At 38.8% G+C, this 17,134-nt stretch overlaps 1 protein-coding gene across 2 annotated transcripts in view; it reads right to left on the bottom strand.

The window, feature by feature from the left end:
* Positions 1–17,134, bottom strand: part of dlgap3 (discs, large (Drosophila) homolog-associated protein 3) — a 98,669-nt gene that overhangs the window by 22,667 nt on the left and 58,868 nt on the right. The window lies entirely within an intron of this gene.

The following is a 17,134-nucleotide window of genomic DNA, read 5'->3' as shown; positions in this document are numbered from 1 at the left end:
GCCTATATGGGCTCTGTGATTGGCTGGTGACTGGTTGTATGTTACTCCAGATCGCACATCACTCTATAATGAGGACAATCACTATAGAAACAGGAGACAATAAAACAAATTTTTTTTTTCATTTGGCTGTTGTTGATCACTACGCAGTAAATTTCGTAGAGTACATTTTACTCTAAAAAGAAAATGTACTCAGAATGTTTTACTCTCTTCCAAGAGTACATTTTACTCTTAAAAAGAAAATTTACTCAGAATTTTTTACTCTCTTCCAAGTGTAAATTTTACTCTGTTTAAAGTGGGACCAAATCGACCTTTTAATTACTCTACAAAATTGACTGTGTATATTGTGCTATACCGCCATCTTCATTGAGTGGGACAGTATAGACCAAGGGGTATCAATCCAATTTTTCTTACGGGTTATGACTGTGAAACCATATAAATGTTAAACCACCTAATCATAGTATTACACATGCACAACAAATTGATGGCTAAATAGTTTTGAAATCATAAATCAATGATAATAGTTTTCCAACCATTCATCACCTCCCTGTAAAAAAGGGTTTGGTAACAATAAAAATCCTTGCAATTTTGCAACGTCATTTATTACCAACGATAATTTGAAAAATTGGCAAAACTTCTTGCAAGAATCATGGAATGATTTACTTTTGCGGACCGCATCAAATGATGCGGCAGCCCTTGAATTTAACACCTGTTATATTGACTTTTGACGTCAAACATCAGGCACTATATTGCAATCACTCAACGGTGTTCTGTGTGATTTCTTCCGTAGTTTTTCTTCCCTACTGTACCACAGTGGAAGCTCAAAGTTGAACACAAATTTGAAGTTCAGCTACAATACAACTACAAAAGCATACCCCTTATATGCCCATGGTTGTCTTGTACTGACTCTAGGAATGAAAAAGAAATCTTTTGATGGATGCATATCCATCTATGATGCCTCGCCCTGTATTTGAAGTAGCATCTATTCACCGGGGAGTCAAAACATGCTGTCACGCCGCTGATGTTTAACACTGTTAGTATCAACCTGACTGTTGCAGAGACTTTACTCCCGAGCTCTTTTCATTAAATATTCATGCGATCATGCCAGCTTCTCTGACCCACTTTGCTAACAGCTGAGTCGGCCCGCTCTTTGCTATCTTCACGAGAGCGTGGGTCAAGGGGGTGCTTCACGCTGCGGATGTACGCTACTATAACTTCAAGACCTTGAATACCCTATTTATTTTTTTACGCCTCTAGTGAGTAGTGGTCACTCTCAAAATGTCAGGCTCAAATCTTGAGGCAGATAGAGGACCCGTGGAAGTATCCTTGGGAAAGATACTGAAGGTCTAACTGCAGTGAGTGAAGGACTGGGTGGGTGGGGAAAAAAAGATTACTACACCTTTTGTTTGAACCCTTGGTAGTAACATTCCACTGATTTTCCAAACTACTGGTTTGGTCTGAGATTTCTTACGGCAAATAGTTTTGTAGTTATGGCATCACATTCTGCTGTTTGAATTAGACAGTTCTGCATCACATTTTGGTTTGGCAATAAAAAAGCTTGGGTTTGAACTTGCCACATAGTTTGAAAATGTAATATCCATACACTTTTTCATTTGAGCTTTTTGTCATTTTGTGGTGCTAGCCAAACAATAGTAGATAATCAACAAGCCAGCCGCTGCCTTGGCTTTCATTGGAACGGCTAATGCTGCATGGCAGAGGGCATTGTGTCCCCGAATGCGGGCTTTGTTGGACCGTAGTTACAATGAACCGTGGGCTCCATGCTGATATGTCGATCCATTGGAGTGTGAGTGCATGAGCTGCTTAAATAATTGTAGCCAAACCGGTTTTCGTTAGCTTGCTACAAGGAGAGCACAGTAGACTCTGAAGATACCATCTCCGTACAGCTGTCATGGTAAATGGGCAGTCACAAAAAAAATTGAATTGTCTCATCCTGGTAGGCAGAATCCACATTCTGGGAAAAAAGACTAATGAACACCCCCCACACACACACACACACTTTTCTCTTCTGGCAGTGAGATCCAGGAAGACTTGAAGATAATAGGAAACATTTTTGGGAGTGGGGAGACGCGTGTCATTCCTGTCCATACAGAAGGAAAGGTCGACAAGAGAGTAAAGTGGAAAGACGAGAAGACAGGAATGGAAGTCATGTCTTGGGGTTTTAAAAAATGCAAAGCAACCTGCAAGGCGCGTAAATGCTTTTATATCTATTTTAGATGAAGACTTTGTAGCTGGGGACTTTGAAAGGAGAAATGGTAGAAACCGGTGTGAAATGACGGCACTGCAGATGGTTACAGTCACGTGTACGCGCCTTGTGCCTTCTCACCGTTCTATCCAGTGGACATGAAAAAATATTTCCCAAGAGCTGACAACTGAATTCTGACTCCAAATACCTTTTTTTATGTGGATGACTGAGAGTGATTGAAATGCAAAGCTAATTTTAAACCAACATATGATAATGATGTGAAACGCAAGTGGAGCCTAATGCCATAACTGTCCACGTCATTTTTTGAAAATTTTGGGAAAACAAGAAAAATTACAATCAAGCATGCATTCTTATTGACATTGTGACAGTAAGTTAAAAATGACATTTGGATCACATTTTAAATACATCCTGGTATGGAATTTAGCACATGTTTTGTAAGTGAGTCTGTGTGTGAGAGAGATAATGATGGCCCCAGCACAAGGGAAATATGCCGCCATCATAAGGGCAAAATGGAAGAGAGCCTTGGGGGTATTTCCTTCTGTCTTACTCTCCTCCTAGCCTTGCCCTGCTTTCCCATCTACCCTGATTTTCCACTTCCAATTTGACACATTTTCTCTCATCATTTCTGGAACACACGTTCGGGCAAGTGTCATTTTTTTCTTGCCATTGAGAAGCTCCAAGGAACTGGCAAGTAGGACTCACTGGATTTCCATTGAGGTGCTTGAATACATACAGCTGTGCCTTGAGATACAAATCCAATGGTAAGATAGCAGCATGTATACGGGTGCGCGGATTGGCGCAAGGACTGTTGAATTTATTTGTAAGTGTAACGATCCCATTCGGTTCGACTCAGTGAGGAAACGATTTTCTGGTTCAAACCGTTTTTTTTTTTGTTGCATCCCTAATATATGGATATTGGATAAAATAGCAAATTTTGCTATCACCAAAACTCACCCGAGTGTTGTACCTAGCATGCCGGGTGGAGTCAATGAATGGTGCGAATCAGCGTCTATCCACACTCCCTCCTTTATTCTCATCCATTTCCTCTCTTTGGGGTATCCAACTTCATCCTTGCCAATCATGCTATGGTTTTATGGCTCAATAAAAGTGATTCAGTACAATATAGTGTGTGTGGAGCCTCGAAACCCATCAGGTGATCAAATCGTTAACTGTGGCATGCCTAAGGTTCATTGAAGACTGCGGAAAATGATCATTTACTTTTGTTTCAAATCCATTAGTGAGAGAGAAACGACTGTCATCATACGCATGAAATTCATCATATATCAAAACGTGTGCCCTTTTCGTGATCATCAACTGTTTACAGCACAGAAACATCCTAAGAGAGCTGCTGACTAATGAGAAAAAAAATACCAACACCACTTAGACGGACGGTGCTGCTTGCTCGTAATTGGCTTACATTCTCGCTCGCCACCTCGATAACACGAGGGGACGTTGCTGAGGACACGAGATGGTCGTACAGCAGGAGATGGAAGCTAATAAGAAAATAGCACAACAGGCTCATTTTGAGCTTCAGCTCATCAGCCGTGCAGGCCCGGGCGCTCGCCTCTCTTCTCCGCACGCACGCATGTAAACACAGCTTATTTGGATATTACTCCCACTCCCGTCCTCTCGTATCTCACGTAGTCTTAACCGTCTCTCCCTTTTCTTGATGTTTCTCGTTTTGCTCCATTTCCATCAAGAACTCCGCCTACTTCTACTTTCTTAATTTGACTCCTCAAATACGGATAAACGTATACTGTATCACACATTTGACCTATTTTTTATCATTTACCCATGGCTTGCATCCATTTCTGATGAACAGCAAGTGAACTCTTCAACTTGCGTTCACTTTTTTTGGTCTCAATCCACCGTTCCCTCTCTGCCGCTTCCAAAAAAACTCCCCCTCTCTGGTCTACGTTGTGTTTTGCTGTATTACAAGCTCTCCTGACGGATAATCAAAGGCAGTTGAAGGTAGGATGCAGCTCAGAGAAAGTCTCACGTCACACATTGCTCGCAGGCTGAGCAGCTCAAAGGTGCAGCTTCATCCAGATGCATCACTATGACCGCGCAATTAATTACTCTCGTGTCGAGATGAGGAAAAATAACCACAATTGTCGCTGATGCGGCAGCACGAATTGAAGAGCCCAGATTTATAATTCGAGATAGAAAAGGTTGATGAGTGGTTTCAGAAGTCATTTAAACAAGTCAAATGTATTTTTCTTTCATCTGTAACTGATATTAAAGACTGACGCACTCGCGCATGAGCGGAGAGAGCATTCAGATTTGGCTACGAATAATATTACAATACAGCGATTATGTGTCAATAAGTATAGAATGGATTCTTTGTCATTTAGATACACAATGTTAATAGTAAATGGCGAGGGATAGCTCCCTAAAAGGTAAACAAAGCTAGGGAGCTAGCTAGCTAGCATCAGGGGCTAAAGCCAAACTGTGGCAGAGTTTTTTACTTTCTGGACCTGGATTTGCCACCTCTGGAAAATCAAACGATGAAATAGTTGAATGGCGCCTTAAGTAAGGTTGCACAGGCAGCTGCTATTGTCAAGGTCAAGAATTGCTTCCAACATCTAAGCCAGGAAGAGCTGAAAAAATGACGAATTAAACATCTCTGACAAGTTGAGGAAGTCCATCTGCTGTGGAACTTAAAGCAAATAGAATTATTCAGCCACTAACTTGTCGAATACACTCTTCAAGGTCAAGAACAAACTGACGGGAAGGCTCTGTTTAAAAAAACAACAACAAACAAAAAACGCACACGCAGTACATGACGGCAACGGAAAATCGGAAAGAGATTTGACTCATGAACGTTTTGTGGCTGTTTGCTACAATAAGTCTTAATTTTCAAGGTTGTCGACTGATCCCCAGCACTCGTCTGCAGCACTTTTTAATTGCTGCACGTGTATAGAATCAGAATTATCAGCTAAGTATTTTTTTTTTTTTAAAAGACAAGGAATTTGTCCTCACAGTCACAACCTGTCCGAGAAACCCGAAAAATAACCATCAGAGGGAGACAGAAAAAGAAGCCTGGTGGTTTGCTAATTAGCGCACCAAGTTTCTGAGGAATAATAAAATGCAAATCCCACACTGACAGTGGGGCGCACCACCGCATGGACACACACTGGTGTTGCTAGGTTACTTAGTAAACTAGGTTACTACATTTACAGTGCATTTGCATACGTCTTACATGGGTGAGTGATGACAAATGTCTGTTGGGAGAAGTGACATTTATATTGTCTCCATTGGGGATGACAAACTCATATAGCAGCAAATTAAGGGCTTATTTATCTTTATTGCAGAATGCTTGAAATGCAAATATAAAAGCAAACTACACAGTATGTGCATTTGCATAATATATGTGTACATAAGTGCAGGTTCTTATTCAGGATTGCTATGTAGCTTTGAGGACAGTCAGCCCATTTTTTCCCCCTTTTGTTTGCCTTTCATTTCCTTTCCTTAATTTGACCTGAGAACAATAGCATCTTTCACTAGCTTTTTGGCCGCAAACGCTCCATTAAGAAAGCTGCGATATGAACTTGACTTTTCAGTTCCTCGGATGGATGGATGGATGCCATAGACATGCTTTTGATGATAAAACAAGTGCGGTAATACAGCAAAGGCAAGAGTCAATATTGCTTCAGGACAGCACATACTAGTTAGCCTGAAGGACAACATGAGTAGCTTACTGGTCTGTTCTCACCAGTGATGGGACTCTGTCCCTTACTAAGATAATTAAAACAGAAGAAGAATGTTACCATTTATTTATTTATTTGTACCAAATATTCTATACAAAATAGATTGTGTTCTGTGGGAACAAATTTGCTGTTTTTATTGACCCAAATATTTCAAAAGGGTAATTTTAGATGGAATAGATTCATTGTTCATAAACGTGGAAAATGGAGGTGAATCTATAAAAATTTTGAATTTTGGGCTTTTGAAAAATTTGCGAATTTAGTGGCGGGGACTTAATAAATAAGATGGTTTTAATGATTTGAACATGTTGGAAGTGGAGTTTGAGTACTTCCTGTTGATTTTGGGTCACTTCCTGTTGACTTTGGGTCACTTCTGGGTCACTTCCTGTTTTTGGGGCACTTGTTGGTTTTGGCACACTTCTGGGTCACTTTCTGTTGATTTGGGGATATTTCCAGGTCACTTCCTGTTCAATTTAGGGCACTTCCTGTTGATTTGAGGGCACTTCCAGGTCATTTCCTGTTCAATTTGTGATCGGCCTGTGCCTCGCTACAACACTGATTTGTTTCATCGTATGTGCTTTCACTCACATTTTTAAAGAGATTGTGTGGCAAAAGGCAGACCTGGCATCCATTTTGTCATGTGATGTTGTAAAAAAACCAGCTTTTTATAGATACAAACAAACTTAATGAACCATACCAAACGGTGAGAAGTGAGTTGTGCTCGGAGGTCGCTCCTGGTAGCAGGGACGCAGCTGCGCAATATGTTAGAGGTGACAGGCAGGGAAAGTGTGAGCTTAACCCCCATTCCATATTTTTTCAGAAAGGCTAACAAGGCTGCTTATAAAGCTGTGCGTTGAGGTCAAGCAAGATTTTGTCCAGGTGCTTTATGTGATTAACGGCTTCCCGCTGCTATCTTCTTTTGTTGAAGATGAGAACATGGAATTCTATAATTGAAAAGCAAGCTCCTTACACAACCGCAGGTTGCAGAGACGCGCCTTATGGATGTACAAATATATTTGCTCGGCTCATAGTCGACAGTGCGCCGCACACAATATTCCATTTCTCTATTAGCCTAATATTATCCAAATGGAATTAACTGAAGGTAATTTCATTTCTGCAATAGATACGATCCAATAGGATATTCAAAATGCATATAATGTTGCATTTCAGCACTAGTCTAGTCCAACGAGATTAGTCATCTCAGAGTGGCAGCATGTGTGTCAGGTGCTGCAAAATACCGATGCACAAGGACAATTTGAAATGAACAAATCGCTATTTTGGTTCATACGACACAAAAAAAAAGTCAGTAGTGCAATAAATGGAAAGGTCTCCTCATTCATTCCAGTCAACATTCAAAATCAATGAGAATTGCTTGCAGAAAATAAGGGAGGGGAGATAAAAAAAAAAACTAGCTGGTGACATTCAAGAGACAATCAGTGGAAGCCTCAGACAAAAGAACAAGTATTGCTGAGGATGGAAAGTGGGGGGAAAGAACGCCTCTATTGTGCCCGTTCTCATTATGAAGTTTTGCAAAAAAAATTGATGCAATCTAAGCAGGGAAAACAGTCAGCGTAGACCAGAGTGGGGACGAAAAGAGAAAGCGGGAAACAGGAGATAATGAAGACTTAATTAATCACTGCTGCTACACGCTCTCGTTTATCATGTCGTCGTTTAAACGTATACATTCCACCTCTGCGCCTCCTCGTCGCTGAAAGGTCTTCACTTGTCACAAAATCTGGTGGAGGTGATGCATATACTGTAAATGGGATTTTAAATATATATATATTTTAATGACAATGGTGCCTTAGACTTAATGCCAAATCATCTTTCCCCATTGAAATGAACAGAAATGCCATTAATCCGTTCCAAAGTCCCTAAAAACACAAATAAAACAAAAAGAACACATTACACACACATTATAAGATGAACATAAAGTAATAACATACATTTACATTGTTGCACATGATTAAAATGTTCTTAATTGTTGTCTAAAAAAGTCTCCCTTTGCAAAAGTTAGTAATGCTGCGTTTTAATTTAAACTGTCAGAGTAACTCTTCATCATTATGGAAATAATATTCAAATGTCATGGAGCCCAATAAGCAGATCCACACCACTGCAAATTACAAGCACTACAATAAACATATTAAATTAACTCCCTGACCGTGTCAAAATGGAGCATCGTCTTTGGAAAAGCAGATTGGTTTGATTATCTTTTGTAATGAATGTCATACAGTACTGGATATTGTTCAGGTGTACCTAATGTTGTGTCTGGTGAATGGAGATGACATTTTGGCAATCAATGAATCTTTAATTTCCTGGCAAGGATAGAGTGAAATATACAGTATCTACAATTTCTGTTAACTCCTTGTTGTTGGCCAAACTGCAGTAAGTCACCTCCTGTATTTATTTATGTATATATATATATTTTTTTCATATGTATCCATGTCGCTCATTGTTTGGCTATCATTGGCTTCACCTGGCCTGTTCTTTGTTTGTCAGCCAATCAGCTCCCAGGTTGCACTTGTGTTCAACCCAGCTGTTTCTTGTCTGCATGATTAGACCAAGTCTATTTAGGTGCCTTTTTTTTCTATGGCTACGTTTACATTTCCGCCCGAATGTGTATGATGTGACATGTCTCTAATATGGAGGCCTTTGCGGTAACCAATATACTGAAGATGCAATTTTAACTACAATAATAACAGAAGCAAATATATATTTGCTGTGAAATTCAATTATGGATTGGTAATATATTTGTTAGTCACTAGTTTAAAAGGGAGGCTTTCTTTTTTTTTAATATAAAATGTTCAAGCGCATACTACCTTAATCTCAAGAATCATTTTATAATACCAAATGCCAAAGTCAGGCGACCATATGAAATGAGCTGGTAAGGTCACACGGTGGATTATTTAATGAGGAAAAAAAAAAAAGATATTCATGAATATGTTGAATATCCTGTAAAAGGATGATGACTTCAATATATGCATATGAGGAACAGTGTGGCCGATTCCTTTTATTTATGTTGTAGACCGAACAAATAATTGGGTTGGATCTATTTACATCTGGAACGGTCCAGAATCTTTCATTTTTTTCCCCTTTGTTGTTTAGTTCTTATCTTGCAACATGATGAACTCCCAATCAAGTTTGTTGTATTTTTCCTTACATTGGCAGACAAAATGATTACTGTAGATCACCAAGTTTATATGGCTGCTGCAATCATTTGTTACAGAAATGAAGATAAATCTGCTCGCCAGATAGGAAGCCATGCAAGCCCAAGACATGACATTAACTCCACTGTGTTATGCAAAAAACATTTGAAAATAAGCTTTAAATCAAGACCTTCTTTGAATACATATAGTTTATTCTAAAGCAAAAAAAATTAATAAAAAATGTATATATTTGGTGTGGAGTGTAGCTCAGGCAGATTATGTAAGTGGTGGGGAAATGCAAATGAGTTCAAACGAGAAGCGAACTCATGGAGACACTCTGACACTTGATTACCTGTCTGGCTTGCGGTAATGGAAAACAATGGAAGCAGGATTAGTGTGTTTCCAACAGTAAAATTGCCAAAGTGGATGACAGAGAGTGCTCTTCCATTTTTGTCAGGCTCTTCTTTCATCAAGTTTCTTTTTTTTTTTAATCTCTTTGCGCGATCTGATATGTGCAATGGGACTTATTATTATTTTTATGCCACACAAGCAAGCTGTGTGTGTGCGCGTGTGTTTGTGTGTACACACTTGTGTCACTTAACTAGGGAGGATGTCCGTCACCATTCAGTGCAGACAAGTGAGCCCTCAGAGAAATATCCATAATCAGAGAAAAACAGACTCACAGGGACAATCTTTTGCAAAGTTTTTGAGGATTTTTGTCTCTGGTTAATTGAGCGCAACTGAAAAGCTATCAACGGTAAACACACGACTGAGACGCTTGGAGAGAATTTCCACAGAGAAACAAGTCCTTACATGCATTTACATGCACATCAAATAAGATTATATATATATATATATATATATATATATTTATTTATTTATATATATATATATACATATTTATTTTTATATATATATTTATTTATATATATATATATATATATATATATATATATATTTATTTTTATATATATTTATATATATATTTATTTTTATATATATATATATTTATTTTTATATATATTTATATATATATTTATTTTTATATATATATATATATATATATATATTTATTTATATATATATATATATATATATATATATATATATATATATATATATATATATATTTATTTATATATATATATATATATATATATATATACATATATATATATATATTTATTTATATATATATATATATATATATTTATTTATATATATATATATATATTTATTTATATATATATATATATATATATATATATATATTTTTATATATATATATATATATATTTATATATATATATATATATATATATATTTATTTATATATATATATTTATTTATTTATATATATATATATATTTTTTTTTTTTTTACATATATATATATATATACATATATATATATATATATATACATATATATATATATACATATATATATATATATATATATATACATATATATATATATATACATATATATATATATATACATATATATATATATACATATATATATATATATATATATATACATATATATATATATATATATATACATATATATATATATATATATATACATATATATATATATATACATATATATATATATATACATATATATATATATATATATATATATATATATATATATATATATATATATATATATATACGTTTTTGCTCGTCATTTAATTGTCCTTGCATCCCCAGCCAGTACAACCAACACACTCCTGTCATTTTGCATAAAGGGAAGTATGTTGGGGAAGCATGCTTATGTAAGAAGAACAAAATGAACAGTGAAGGATTCACATCTATTCAACGGGCGAATGTTTGCAAATAAACTGGAAACAACACGATTTTACAAGCATACACTGTCTGGTATAAAATGAAAGGGAGAACTGCTAACTTATTTTGCAGGCATCAAAGCTGCCCTGCAAGTCAGCACAGTCACTGCTTAGCGAAAAGCAACGCTGAAACACATCGGATATTACTGTCAATAATTAATGCGTAACTGGAATATGCAAATATTGTACAGCAGCAGCTCTTGGCAATTAGCGTCAATGAGGTCATGGCACACTGAATTTCCCTTAATTTCACTCTTGGTTGCCTTAAATGCTGCGATAATCAAATACATCTTGAGCAACAATAGATCTGAAAGACACAGTGACTCATCTTCAGGATGGTTGCATTACTTTTGAGCTTTATGGAATATTGTTCAGCGCATGTACAAAAAGTCTACACACCACTTTTCAAATGACAGGTTTGACAAATGTTCCTAATATGTATGTTGTAAAAGTGGGAAGATTTGGGAGTACCCGAGCTGCAAAGCACAAATGTAAGAATTACAGATCGAGCCTGATGCCTGAAATAATTTGAAGTTTCCTTTTAAGGTATAAAAATCGTGCTTTTTGGTCGATTCAATTGCGCAGGAAAAAAAAAAGCAATAAAACTAGTTGAGAGTGTTCGCATCCTCCAAAAGCTCGGCGTCAAGCTTGGCAAGCCCCGTTAAGTTCTGCTGATCTCTCTAATCGGACTAAGCAGCTTGTCATGGCACACTTCTCATCATCTAATTAACTACAATCAGTCAGAACTGTGCACGAGCCTGACCTCGTGTCAGCACTCCTTTCCTATGGACACATTGGTCTCAATGTAGGTTGCACTTCACAATTGGTATATGAACGTAAGCATCTGCGAGCGTGCGACCTCGCTCGACTCCAAGGGCGCCGCTAAAGCGGAACCGTTTGGGCTTCATCGCATCGACGCTAACCTTTTTAACGGCCTTATCTTCGCAGACAGCTGTGGCAAGACAGTAAAAAACGGTGATTCAGTAGGATAACCGAACCTGCGGACGAGTGTGGAGGAGGCGTGAGAACACGTGGCGGATCAGAGGGAAGCTTTCTGCCGTTTGCTCGGCTGCTCTTTGGCATAACTTGCAAAAGTGAGAGGCGTTCTTATCGGCCTTCCATATTGTAGTTTGTATGCCGGCGCTGATGATGATTAGCTCTTTGGAGATGGCAAGTTGCATCAGCAGACCTTCGACGGTGAAGGCTAAGGCCACTAACAAGAGTACAGTAGAACCTGGTCCCCATGAGAGTTTTGTGATTAACGTTTTCCTTGGCTTTTTGAGTGTATAACTTGTGTTTGTTGTTGTTATACACACAGTAATTTAAAAAAAAATCCATCCATTTGCTACATGCTAATTCTGTCACAGGGAGCTAACTTCAGGCAAAAGGTGGACCAAAAACCCCCACTGAGTTGAATTCAAGGCACAAACAAACATTCACACTCTTATTTACACCGTCAGGCAGTGTGAACTCAACCCGCGCTGCCTCAACAGAAGTCAGTCTAATAGCCGCTAATGAACCACGACACAGCCCCAGACACGACTATCAGTGACAAATTGTGGAAAATCGTACTTAATTTATCTGTGTGGCAAAATGGTAAAATCCTAACAAACAGTGTTCCAGAACGGATTGTGTTCAACCTTGTATTTTAAGGTGTTTTGGTTAGTGACCAGTGGTGGGCAAACTCGGTCCTCAAGGGCCGGCGTCCTGCAGGTTTTGGAGGTTTCCCTGCTGCAACACAGCTGATTCTAATCAACAGAATCGTTACCAAGCTTATGCAGAGCTTGCTTTTTTTTTTTTTTTTTTTTTCTTTTTGGAGGTGTTTTTTTTTCTGAGGTGTTGCGCTTGCTCTGTTCCGGCGGGGGTCGACGGCTCCCCTCTTTGGTGGAGATTTTCATGCATGCCAGATCCACCACACCAGCATCTACCGAAACTCAGACACAATCTGTTTCCTCCTCAGGTCATTGAATCGGTGGAGGCTGGTGTCTGCGGATCTCACGCGGCTTCTTCTGTCCTTCCTTCCTTTTCTCTGTCTCTCCTTCGGTCTCTTGAGGCCTCCCTGATTTTATGTTTTTTGGATTTGTTGGGGTCTGGATGTTTCTTGGGTTGGGGAGGAGTTCTGGTGGGTGGTGTCTGGTCGGTGCTGGATTTCACCTTCCTTGGTTTTCTTTGGTCCCCTCGGGTCTCCTGACGGCGGTGTTCGGTTTAGGTGAACGGTATGAGATTTTTTCTAATAGGTTTTTTGGTGAGCTAACAAATACACGCACGCACACACGCACGCACGCACGCACGCACATACACATACTCACCCCCACACACAAAAAAAATAAAAATAAAATAAAAAATAAAAAAAATAAAAATAAAGAGCAATGATGATGACATTTCCGAATGAACAATACTGAGCTCTTTATAAGAAAAAGATAAAAAATAAAATTAAAAATATGCAGAGCTTGCTGATGAGCTGATCATATATCAGCTGTGTTGGAGAAGGGAAACATCCAAAACCTGCAGGACTCCGGCCCTCGAGGACCGAGTGTGCCCACCCCTGGGTTAGTCCATACAACCACGGACGGTTACAAACGGTATTTAGTATAAGAGTATAAGAGCACACTTTCACTACAAAAGGGAGTACAAACCTCACATTTCTGCAGATATTTAATCACGGAATAAATGACAGTTTGACACAATGAAAAGTAAGTTATTATACAGCTTCTCTAACAGTGTACATGTTTTCTTCTCTCAAAATACAGCCATTGATAGCTAAAACACATGGCAACAAAAGTGAGTACACCCCAAAGTGAAAATGCCTAAATTGAGCACAGTTGTGAGGGGTACGTATGCATGAGACTTCTGAACAAAAATATAAACCAAACACTCATTTTTCATTAGCTAAACCCAAAAATCGAAGAATTTTTCTCTGGATATGAATTACTCTGAAACAAACCTCCGAACTCTAACGTAAATCGAGGACCCCTGTAGGAGAGATGGGCACAAGTCTCTAAGGGCCAAACCCAAGTCAAGACCCACAAGTCCAAGTATTTCGGTTCCAAGTCCAAGTATTTCGGTTCCAAGTCCAAGTATTTCGGTTCCAAGTCCAAGTCAAGTCTCAAGTCCCTGAGTCCAAGTGAAGTCCAAGACATGGACTTGTTTGTGTGTTCTTGTCGCATTTGTGTCCTCTTTGTCATTAACAAAGCTAATGCTTTATATGTTGCTCAGCTACACGGAAAGATGAGCGAGAGATAACTTACGAGCGAGCACTTGAGCCGCACGCACACATACTTATAAATATTTGCTGTAAGGAGAGAAAATGAGAATAAGCCCACGCCATTGAGACTCGTTAATGCTCACGAGTCCCGAAAGAATAGTCCCGAGTCTTTAGTGGATGAATCGATGTCGAGTTGCAAGTCTTGATCGCAGTATGTATTAAAGGGTCAGCGATGTCTTAAGATGAGCCTCCCACTGATCCAGAGCAGTCATACACCGTTTTTATTTACAAGTGATAACTGGAGTTTTTGCACAGATGACCTAACGGATGAATAGCATCTGTCCTGAGGACCAAGGTGTGATCCTAACAGCTTGGAAGTCTGTCCGTCCAAAGCCTTTACGTTTGCACGCAATCACGACAAACATGGCAAGGGGATGCCTGCAAAACACTGCTGGTATGGACAAAAGGGCAAGGGTTGTGGATCAATTGTGACAGGCCCACTGGGGTATGGACGCAGATGGCTCATAATCTCCCATTCCCTCTGAATAATGCAGCGTGGATCCCACTCATGTCGCTCGCCTTTCAAAATCACTGCCGAAACATTCAGACCGAGTTGCAATGAATCGATTTAAAATGGAATTAAAGGCCCTCATTGTTACGCAAATAATTTGATGATTCGCATTGACGTTAACAGATAAAATATGTTCCCATTTTTTTTCCAGCAATGCGTAACCAAAAAAACGTTTGACCCAAAAAAGAAGCTTGACAAATGTAGACATAAGCAGAATGTCAGTTCACTTTGTGGCAACATTCGGAGGGTGACAATAGATTCGTAAAATGTACCTTCCAACAATAATGATAGCGCAAACACAAAATACCTCTATGACTACAAGAGGCATACACACAAAAAAAAAAACGAGGACACCGGATGAGCCTCAGTGCCTTTCAATTACTGTCCCCTCAAATCCTGCCGCCCCGTCCAGCTCTCTCGTGAGATGAAGCTGTGAAATTGAATTGCTGAGCGCGTCTCTACAAACAAAGCAGCTCGCCCGCAACCTTGCCGCTAACGAAGGGAAAAGGTCCGGCACCGTGACGGTAGCGGCAGATCCCGGCAATTCGGCTAACGGATGGGAAAAGAAAACAAATCTTAAGACTTTAAATCTAAAGCTATGGACGCGGTTGAAAGAACACGAATGGTAGAAGGTGTCTGCACGGGTAGCTTGACAGTTAAAGTGGAAACTTTCAAGCGATTATATTTGATCTATTTGTGGTATGTTTGAGCGGGATCTGAATTATTGAACTTAACTCACCGGCTGAGCCAATCATTGTTTCCCCTTTCTATTGTTCCAGGAGCAGTTTGAGAAACATTTATTTGATGTATTCTGCATTTTTTATGATGGCGGCACACTGGGATGATTCGGGGAGGCAGGCAAACATTGCTCAGACATCACCATTAATTCAAATAGGAGTGCTATACTTGAGTGCGGGGAGAATAGAATTAAGAATGGAGCAAAGCAATGCAATTTGAAATATCTGTCACACTCTCTTTGGTGTTGAAATACACATGCTACTACTTACCCTTATGAATAATAAAATACACGCGGATGCCAAATTAGGCATATAATAAATCATAAATGCAGGCAGGCTTTTATGGCCATAATCAAAAGAAAAGAGGGCTTCGACTAATCATCAGTTTACTGATGGTGTAGCAGTACATTCACCAGTACGGGTTCAGTTCCGCTTTAGAATGGGATGTAGGAATTAATGGATCTGTATTGTCAAGTACAGAGCAATGAAATTGACCAAGAAACATGAAAAAAAAAAAAAAAGAGGTAGACAGGCTTTTCAGCGCCCCAAAATCTTAAAGGGCGCTAGGGAGCGAAAAAAAAAAAAAAAAAAAAAAAAAAAGACAAGCTCAAGCCATGCTCCCATAGGGGAGCACAGTAGGAGCCTGGAAAAACTACTGCACATACAGACCTTTACAACAGTCGTTTCAAACTTATCCGTCGGCCACCTGGACATATAAACCAATGATTCATTTTAACGTGCAGTTAAGACGTTATTTCTTCATGTCAAGAAGGGGGAGCTTGAAGACCCAAATGCGGGAAGACAGGGCAAGGAGGCAGAGGTTCGATCAAAAAAGGGATTTTAATTTCTACAAAACAAAAGGCGAGATCTAAATTGCACGGAAAAACATAACATGGAGAAAACAACAAGGCAAAACGGGCAGCATGACATGGGGGGGGGGGGGGGGAATCCAAGGCAAAAACGGGCATCATCACAGGGGGAAATACAACAATGACCTGACACAGACAGAGGGGAGACAGCAGACTAAATACACAGACTAACGACACAACAAGACACACCTGGGGCAAGACACAAGTGGCTGAGGGCACTGATTGGATCACACGAGGAAGGGCAGGATCACACTTAAACAAGACCAAGGGAGACACACAAGGAAAACAGAACCCAAAACATGAAACTTCATGTTTATTAATTACAATGATGCACCGATAGTACTGTATCTTTCCTCCCAGAGCAGACAGTCTGTCATTTGGCCAATAGCTAACAGTTCCTCAAAAAGAGACCAACTTTGCTTGATTCAAACGTTGTATTGACACTCCAGTTGAAGTTTACCTTGAAACTATAAATCTGATGCATTGTTATTATTATTATTATAATTATTATTATTATTATTATTATAATTATTATTATAAACGCACAATAGAGATTTACTACATATTTACCCAAACAAGCACTTTGTCTTACAAACACACAGCAAAAAATTACATCGCAGTTGCTCGGGTAACGACGACTCAGCTTGTGAATGAACATTTGACCACTGCGGAAAAATGAATTATAGCAGTGCATCACAATTGTGATTTTTTTTTCGTCTTTCTCTGCATGCGTTATCATATGTGTTGCATGTATTTGTGTGTGTGTGTGTGTGTGTGTGCGAACGTCATGAGTTGCCCAACGATGTGGACGCGGTCTGCA

The sequence above is a fragment of the Leptonotus elevatus genome, chromosome 19 (assembly GCF_054856555.1).
Source record: "Leptonotus elevatus isolate MCC_2025b chromosome 19, RoL_Lele_1.0, whole genome shotgun sequence".
NCBI lineage: Eukaryota > Metazoa > Chordata > Actinopteri > Syngnathiformes > Syngnathidae > Leptonotus > Leptonotus elevatus.
This window is presented reverse-complemented; position numbering and strand designations above follow the sequence as displayed.